Here is an 8,708-nt window from a genome sequence, read left to right on the forward strand (position 1 = left end):
TTTTCTAAGGTGCACATGGGACATTCTGTAAAATAGATCATATACTAGCACATAGAACATACCTAAATAAGTTCAAAGGACTTGAAATTGTTCCATGCATATTATCTGATAATAGCATAATTAAATTGGAAATTCACAAAAGAAACAGTAAAGACTACATTAATATATGGAAATTGACAAAACACTCCTGAATAACCAATGGGTCACAGAAGAAATTAAAAGCTATCTACATTAAAATGAAAATGAAAATACAACATAGCAGAACATGTGGAAAGCAATGGTTGCAGTCCTCACAAGGAAATCTATATAACAGTGAATTCTCACATAAGGAAAACAGAATGAACATAAATAAACAACATGATACTGTACTTCAGGCTTCTAGAAAAACAAGAGTAAGTCAAGCCCAGAGCCCAAAGATGGCAGGAAATTGTAAAGATCAGAGCAGAAATTAACACAATTGAGACTAAGAAAATGATACTTTAAAAAATGAATCTAAGAGTTGGTTCTTTAAAAGAATAAATAATATTGATAAAGCCCTAACCAACCTTACCAAAAAAAAAAGAAAAAAAAAAACCAAAATCAAAAAAAAAAAAAAGGAAAAGTGAAATCACTACAGATTCTGTGGAAATTAGGAAGATCTTCAGTACCTATTTCAAAAATCTTTACTCACATAGGATGGAAAACACAGAACTGGACAGATTCTCAGATACATATGAATTACCACAGCTGAATCAAGAAGATACAAAACTCCTGAATAACCAGTGAAAGTGAAAACATAATTAAAAACTTACCTTCTCAAACTCTTTAATGAAATTGAAAGGAAACAATTCTCCCAAACTCATTCTTGGAAGCAAGTGCTACTTTGATACCAAAATCAGAGAATGACCCAATCAAAAAAGAGAATTGTAGGCCAGTCTCCCTAATGAACATATAGCTGCAAAGTACTCAATAAAATATGAGCAAACCGAATGCAGCAAATCATCAAGAAGATTATACACCATGACCAAGTGGGATTAATCCTAGAAATATAGGGATGGTTCAGTATACACAAATCAATAAATACCACATCAACCGAGCCAAAGACAAAAATCACATGATTATCTCAATAGATGCCGATAAAGCTTTTGGTAAAGTCCAGCAACTATTCATGATAAAAACCCTATAGAAAATCTGAGCAGAAGTCTTTACCTAAATATAATAAAAGTTATCTATGGCAAACCAATAGCCAACACTATACCAAATGAGCAAAACCTAAAAACTTTCACTCTACAATCACTAACAGGACAAAGATGTCCCCTATCACCACTTCTATTCAATATAGTTCTGGAAACATTAGCCAGAGCACTTAGACAAGAGAGAGAAATAAAAAGAATAAGGATAGGTAAAGAAGAAGTGAAAATATCATTATTCACAGATGAAATGATACTTCACATAGAAGACCACAAAAATTCCACCAAAAGTCTTACAGATCTAATAAAAAAATTCAGTAGCATAGTGGGATACAAAGTCAGCACTCAAAATTCAATAGCATTCGTGGATACAGAAAACAAAATTACTGAGAGAAAAGTTAAGGAAACCACACCCATCACAATAGCATCCAAAAAAGTGAAAGTGAAATACATAGGAATCAATGTAACTAACAAAGTAAAATATCTACATATTGAAAATTACAGGACTCTGCAAAGAAGAGAACCAAGAGGATTTTGAGAAAATGGAAAGATATTCTTTGCGTATGGATAGGAAGAATCACTTGTGGTTGTGAAAGCGGCCATACTTCTGAAACTGTTATACAGACTTAATACAATCCAATTAAAAATAAAAGCAGCATACCTCACAGATCTAGAGAAAACATGGCTAAAATTCATCTGGAGCCAGAAGAGATCTAGAATAGCAAAAACAATCCTGGGCAACAAAGGTAAAGGGGAGGTATCACAGTCCCTGACTTACAATTATATTATAAGGCACTGTAATAAAATCAGCATAATACTGGCAAAAAACAAAAATGATCAGTGGAACAGATTAGAAGATGCAGACACAATTTTTAACATTCAACCATCTTATCTTTGACAAAAGGGCCAAACTGTTCAATGCAAGAAAGATGGACTCTTTATTAAATGATCCTGGGAAAACTGTTCTTCCATATGCCAAAGACTAACTAGACTTTGTCTATCACTATGCACTAAACTAAAGTCAAAATGGATTAACTATCAGTCTGATCTGCATAGTGAGACCCTGTAGTCCCTATACTAAAATACATAAAAAGTAAATAAATAAGATTCAGTGAAGTCCAAATGGATCAAATATCTAGACAGTAAAAGAGGAACACTAAATCTACTGGAAGCTAATTTAGGTAGACATCTTGAAGACATAGGGCTATGCAGAGACTTCATGAACACAACCCAAATTGCATGGGAAATACTTCAAAGAATCAGCAACAGGGATCTCTCATCTTATTAAAAAAATTTTTTGGTGACTTACCAATAGATTGAAAGAAAACTCACAAACTTGGAAACAATTTCAGCCAACTGTTCCTCAGACAAATGACTTCTATATAGAACATATAAAGAATTATTTCGCTTATGAGTATATCTTCAAGTGGCATTGACTTAAATACGAAGGCTTCAAGTTTATCATCACCATATTTTTTAAAATATTTTTTATTTTTTTAATTCTTTTTTCATATTTTGTAGAGACTTAAAGTTTAACATAGCAATACTTGATGGAAAATACATGTTCAATCTTATGCCTAAGATGTTTGATATTCAGACAGTAAGGTTAAACCCAACTGTATATGTTGTAGGGTAATAATAAGCTTCTTTTCTGGAGGGTTAACAACCTAAGTTTGCAGACCAAAAATTAGAGGAAAAGAAGGGCTCCAAGGACAGCCAACATTTTCGCCCTAGCCTTTCAAGGTCAGTGAAGACTCAGGACATAGGAGAACCTATACTGTAACATCATTTAACTCAGTTGTGTCCCAAATTTTCTGATCAAGGAGATTATGGGGCCATGAAGGAATGCGATCGATGATGTAGTATGTGCCTAAAGAGAATCACATGGAGAGAAAACATTCTCTCAGGCTTTCTCAGCGAGCAAATTGGTCAAGCAATGGCTGTGATTCATCCACATGGCCGACACTGACAAAATATCTACAAAGTATGGTACAGGGCTTTGGGATAAGTCCTGAGGGGATTTGACTGACCTTATCAGATACAAAAGTTACATTTCTTGTTATATAGGTCTTGCTTTATCTTGGTCTTAACCATCCAGTAGAAAAGTATTGAAATGAGGTATGAAAAGTGAAGCCATGTTCATATGCAGAGTTGTGGAAGACTCTAGTCAACAGATTCAAACATTACCAGTCATGTGGATAACCCACTACTATTGCAGACTACTGAACTATATTGGAATATTTTGTTGAATTCATACTTTGTTGAATTCATGCACATTCAGGCAACATTTGGATGGCAATGGGATACCCATCTCTGACAAAACTAACCCCAAAAAAAGAGATATAAATGGACAAGTTTGTGTTTGTATATACAAAATAGTTAGGATTGATATATAACCACTTTCTCTTAATTAAATAAGAAGAAAGATTTGTACTAATAGTGTTTGAACAGGATATCATGTCTGCATCTTGTACTATGAATGACTACTACAAAGACAACAATATGCAATGTATTAATTGTTGGAGCTCTCCTATCAACCTGTTTTGAAACTGTCTCATTGACATTTTTTCTCAATAAAATTAATAAAAAAAATAGGCAGATATACTCAAAGCTTTATAGTTAAATGGATGCAACTAGAGACCATATTCATAAGTGAAATAAATCAGACTATTGTGTAAACATTGTCTTAGTAAATAAAACCCCTGAAGTACAGCAGATATTGTGAAAGAAAAAGAAGCTGCACAAAAGGAAAAAAAAAAACTGGGATGAGGGAAGGAGAAAAGAAGGAAGGACTACATATTTAAGCCAATTGCACTACTAATTTCTGTTGGTCCGTTGAAAGCAGCAGTATGTGTTTATATTGTTGGATTACTCTTACATGCTTACATCTGGTAATCTGCACAACTACTTTGGAGATAACACTATGCAATATAATAACCATTGCTAATGTCCCATCATCTTGTCTTGAGATTTTGTATCATTTTCACTGTTTTTTCATTATCTTTAAAATAAAAAAGTGTAAACAAAACCATATAAGAAGCTCTCTGCCAGTTTCCCAGGAGACTCAGATAATGAGGAATGAATAGTGATGTGCAGAGAGACCAAAGAAGGCCTGGCTACATCACTAGAATTCGAGAGCAGGACCACTAGGAAGTCTACTCTGGCATTTTCTTTTCTTCTTTGTTTGGCTTAATGGAGTTCCATGGCTCCTTTGTTTCTTGGTCCACTCAGCACTGCCACTTGCATAATGAAGCTGCAATGTGGGCACAAAACCCATCCTCGTCCTTCCTTCTCTACCAGAATTCTATTGAGGATTAACATTTATTTCCTTTTGAAAAGCAGAAATCTGCTTGTTTTCTCTTACATCTTCTATGCACTTCTTTTATCCGGTAACAACATAGTGACAAGCCCACCGAATACACAAACAAGCAAAGATAAATAAATATAAAAAGATGAGCCTTTAAAAAATGATGTGAGGTGGGAAATAGATTTTATTTGGAATGAATAGGTTTCTTTCCTTGCATTTAAAGTGATGAGCAAATTTATTTACAACAGCATATATCCACTTAGGACCTCCCTTGCCCTGCAAGGATATAAATCCTGTATAAAATCCACATTCTCTCTGCACAGAACATTCTGCAAACAGACTTGCTGTGAATGCAAAGAAGAACCCAGGCTGGAGGAACAGGCCTTTGTAGGTAAGTTAGTAGACACTGGCCCTGTACATATATCCACTACCCTTCTTTTCTTATTCTTGATATACCTCTTCCTCCTCCTTCTTCTTCTCCTCTCCTCCATCTTTTTTTTCCTGCCTCTTCTGGAGAAAGTGGGTGAGCAGGAGAGCAGAACTCACAGCCCAGGAGCTCTGGATCATATTCCCAGAGTGCTTTCTTAACACAGGAGCTGTTGTAGCAGCATCCTTAACTGGAGGAGCTACTGCCAACCTCTCTGATCTTTCATTCAAGAAATGGACAGGCCACTGGAAATTCTCTCAGAACACTGAGTTCACAGTACCCCTTCTTGATATAGTTGGCCGGATTAGTTAATAAATTAATTAATAAATCATGTTACTCTTGACTAATACATACACCAATGTAGCAAGAGACTGGGAAAGCACAAGAGAAATGAAGAAAGCACAGAGGCTTCCTCTGTAATGCAGAAATATTTACTTTGAGTGCAGCATAAGTTCAGCAAACATCTGTTTGTTTAGAATATGAGCAACGAGGGAACTCAAAGTAACCAGAATGATTTCTCAGAATTTTAAAAGAAGAGTTGATGCTCTTAGCCATAAGATGCTCAGAACTTAGGAGAGCTTAACCTCTGAATCAAAAGGTTTTTTCCCTATCTCTATATAGAAATGAAGTTCATTCCAGTGTTCTGAAAAGTGGTTATAAAGGTATCTATTATGGGGCAGTTCTCAGGCAATGTTTTGATAACCAAATATCCCATTTCTTATTTATTCTAAGGTATATGGTGGGGATTGGGAAGATGGGAAAAGTGGGAAATAAAGCATCACACAAGACAAGTTGTGGTACGGTTTAAAGGACACTCAACATAGAGTTTAGAAAATTGGATGGGATTCTGGATCTTCAGTTTACCAGAAGTATGACTAGCTGAGAAAACCTGTCAGAACCTCAGCTTCCCAATCTGTATAACGGAAAAAATATTTTTATCCTCACAAAGTGTCTGTGAAGTCGAAATAAGAAAAGGTGAATGTATAAACTTTGAATGTCATAGAACGGTTTTCAAATGTAGAGAATAATTACTATCATTAATAACAACACGCTCCCAGCTTTGAGCTGTTCTCGCCACTTCTCTCTCCTCCTAGAGAGCATAATAATGTGGTCTGTGATTACTCATGGAAATTGCATTTCCCTATTAGTCCTTCTTACAGAATAATTTTATTGAAATCCATTAAAATACTTTAGGCAACCTTCTTACTTTATAAGTGTTGTTAATCACTGTTTTATTTCAAGATGTTGGTCTAAGGGGGGAAAAAAAACTTTGGCTTTTAACCTTCTGTGATGTACTTCAATGATAAGAAGGATTTCGTTAGACTTAGCCTACTCCTTTCATACTGTTATTAAACAGAAAGGCAGAGAAAGTTGGGTGACCATGAAATATCCAGCAATTAATATAAGATGAGACCTTCTAATGTGCTTATAAAAGTTGTAATAAGCTATGACAATCTTTTACCCACAATTTCAGTAGCCACCCAAAAGATGAGTTTTACGCTGTGCTTTGTCTCAAGGAATGATATAGCTCTGCTCAGATATAGCTTCAATTCCTAACAAAAAATAGAGAAGAATAGGTGTCAAGACAGACTCAATATTAAGAGAAGTGCATACAAAAGTTCAACTCAAGTGACACCTTTGTCATGTTTGTGAGGCATACAAAACAAAGGTCTTTTAAGAAAAAAATGTAATATAATTACAAAGGACCTAAAAAATAATCTTACCCTGTCTTCTCATTGTTGAAAGGTAAGGAAATTAGCTCACCCCAGGCCAGACTGCTAGTACTGTAACCACCATTAACAATAGCTGGTGTGCATGAGGAACCTGCTACGTGTTGAATTTTATACTCATCTCCTAATATATGCCATATATCCTTTACTCTTCCCAAGAAAATTAGAATGCCATTCTTACTGTTAAGAAACTCAGGCTCAGAAAGGTAAAGCATCTTGCTTGAGTTCACTCACCTGTGGGATCCAGGGACAGATTTTCAAACTGAAGGGTATATGGAGTTAAAATGACCCAAGTCTCTTACCTACCAATGTGGCCTACGTTCCCTTTATATGTGTTCCATTTGAAATTTTAATTAAAAATATTTCTTTCATTCCAATGGTAATTGGAAAACTCTCCCCCTTCTTAATGAATTTATAAAACAGGAACTACTTCCCCAAAATCCAAAAAGAATTTTTCACATCCCTTTTTTTCTAGCAAAATCTACTCATGCACCAAGGATGAGTTCAACTGGGACTGAGCTGCTGCATAAATCAGCCATGCCCAGGTTGAGTCATTTCAGCTGTCATGCACTGTATGTGGAATGGAAGAGACAGCCAGGGCTGCCACGGAGCAGCCCGCACTCACCTCCTTGAGCACATGTTTCTAAATTGCCCTTGACAGGTAATGAGCAGAGCATTTCAAAAGAATGCTTTAAAAATCAGCAGTGCTTTGAGGCCTTGTCTGTCCCCTTCCTGGGGCTGGCACTTTGATTTCATTGCTTTTGGTTCTACCCTCACTTTCAGAAGAAAGGAAACCCAGAGAAACTCCTGGAGCACCTGATTTAGCTGCAGGGTTGCTCTCCCAGTCTCTGAACAGCAGAAGAACTCATCTATGAGTGAATGAGGCACAGAGTCTCCGAGGCTAGGAAATGTGGGTTCAAGTCCTGGCTCAGCCATTTACTGGTCTTGTGGTCCCTTAGCCTCCTGTTTGTTCAGCTGTGGGTAGGAATCATGACAGTATCCTCCTGTAGAGTTTCATTGAGGATCAAATAAACATGTCAATATTAGCTAATGTTTATTCAGTACTCATTATGATCTAGACATTTAATTAAGCATGTAACATGTATGTACTGCTCACATAACTCTCAGAGAGTAATGGGGTGTGTTACTGTTCCCGCGTCACAGATATGGAAACTGAAGCATAAAGAGGTTGCATAACTGGCCAGTATCTCAAAACAGCCTTGGCAACATCAATATGCCTCTTGACTAAAATCCCCTTAGGGACTGCTTTGTTAGAACAGGGTCCAGCATGTAGTAGGTCTTCTCTATGCTCTTGCAAGGGTTGTTGTTTTGAGCATGAATATGTGCACTGAGTTGCCTCCTAAAATCACTCACCTATTCAAGAGGGACAGTCATCAGGGAAATGGTGAAGAATAAGAGAATCATCACTTGCTGAATCTCAAATTTGTGCCAGATGCTTCATTTATGTTTTCTTATTTAATCTTCATTGCATACCTGCATTCAAGTCACATTTTCCCCATTGAAAGTGTGAAGCTGAGGTCAAAGACCTCACCCAAGGTAAAGAGTGGATCCAGGACTGAAGCCCAAAGCTGCCCAGCTTCAGAGCCCATGCCGCACTCAGCACCTGTGCCAGCCCTCAGAGCCTGCACCATGCAAGTCAGCTCACCTCTGCCTCTTCGCTTCATAAGTGCTGGAGGAGACAGGTTCTCGAAGTTTAGTGTGCGCACAAATCAGCTGGGAAGATGAGGCACTGCACATTTGGATGACATGAGCCAGAGAATCTGCATTTTTAAAAAGCAGCAAGGGACTCTGCTGCTCCTGCATCTAGTGTGTGGGCAAAACTTTGAATAGCAAGGATGTGTGAGAGTACTTCAATCCACCCAAGTTTTCTCACTCTGCCACTTGAGACTCAAGTGGCTTTTATAGTTCTGATAGAGATGGGCATTTAGTTCCACCTTCTTCAGCTTTGTAGAGTCAGATTTTCCAACCCCTGCTCCTCATGCCAGCCCCAGCCAATCTCTCTCTCTCTCTCTCTCTCTCTCTCTCTCTCTCTCTCTCTCTCTCTCTCTCTCTCT

General features: G+C 37.1%; 1 pseudogene; it reads left to right on the plus strand.

Annotated features, from left to right (window-relative positions):
- Window positions 1-1,033: 1,033 nt before the first annotated feature.
- The window catches only part of LOC101585295, a 142,437-nt pseudogene continuing 134,762 nt past the window's right edge, over window positions 1,034-8,708 (plus strand).

The sequence above is a fragment of the Octodon degus genome, unplaced genomic scaffold, assembly GCF_000260255.1.
Source record: "Octodon degus isolate 3935 unplaced genomic scaffold, OctDeg1.0 scaffold00200, whole genome shotgun sequence".
Classification (NCBI taxonomy): domain Eukaryota; kingdom Metazoa; phylum Chordata; class Mammalia; order Rodentia; family Octodontidae; genus Octodon; species Octodon degus.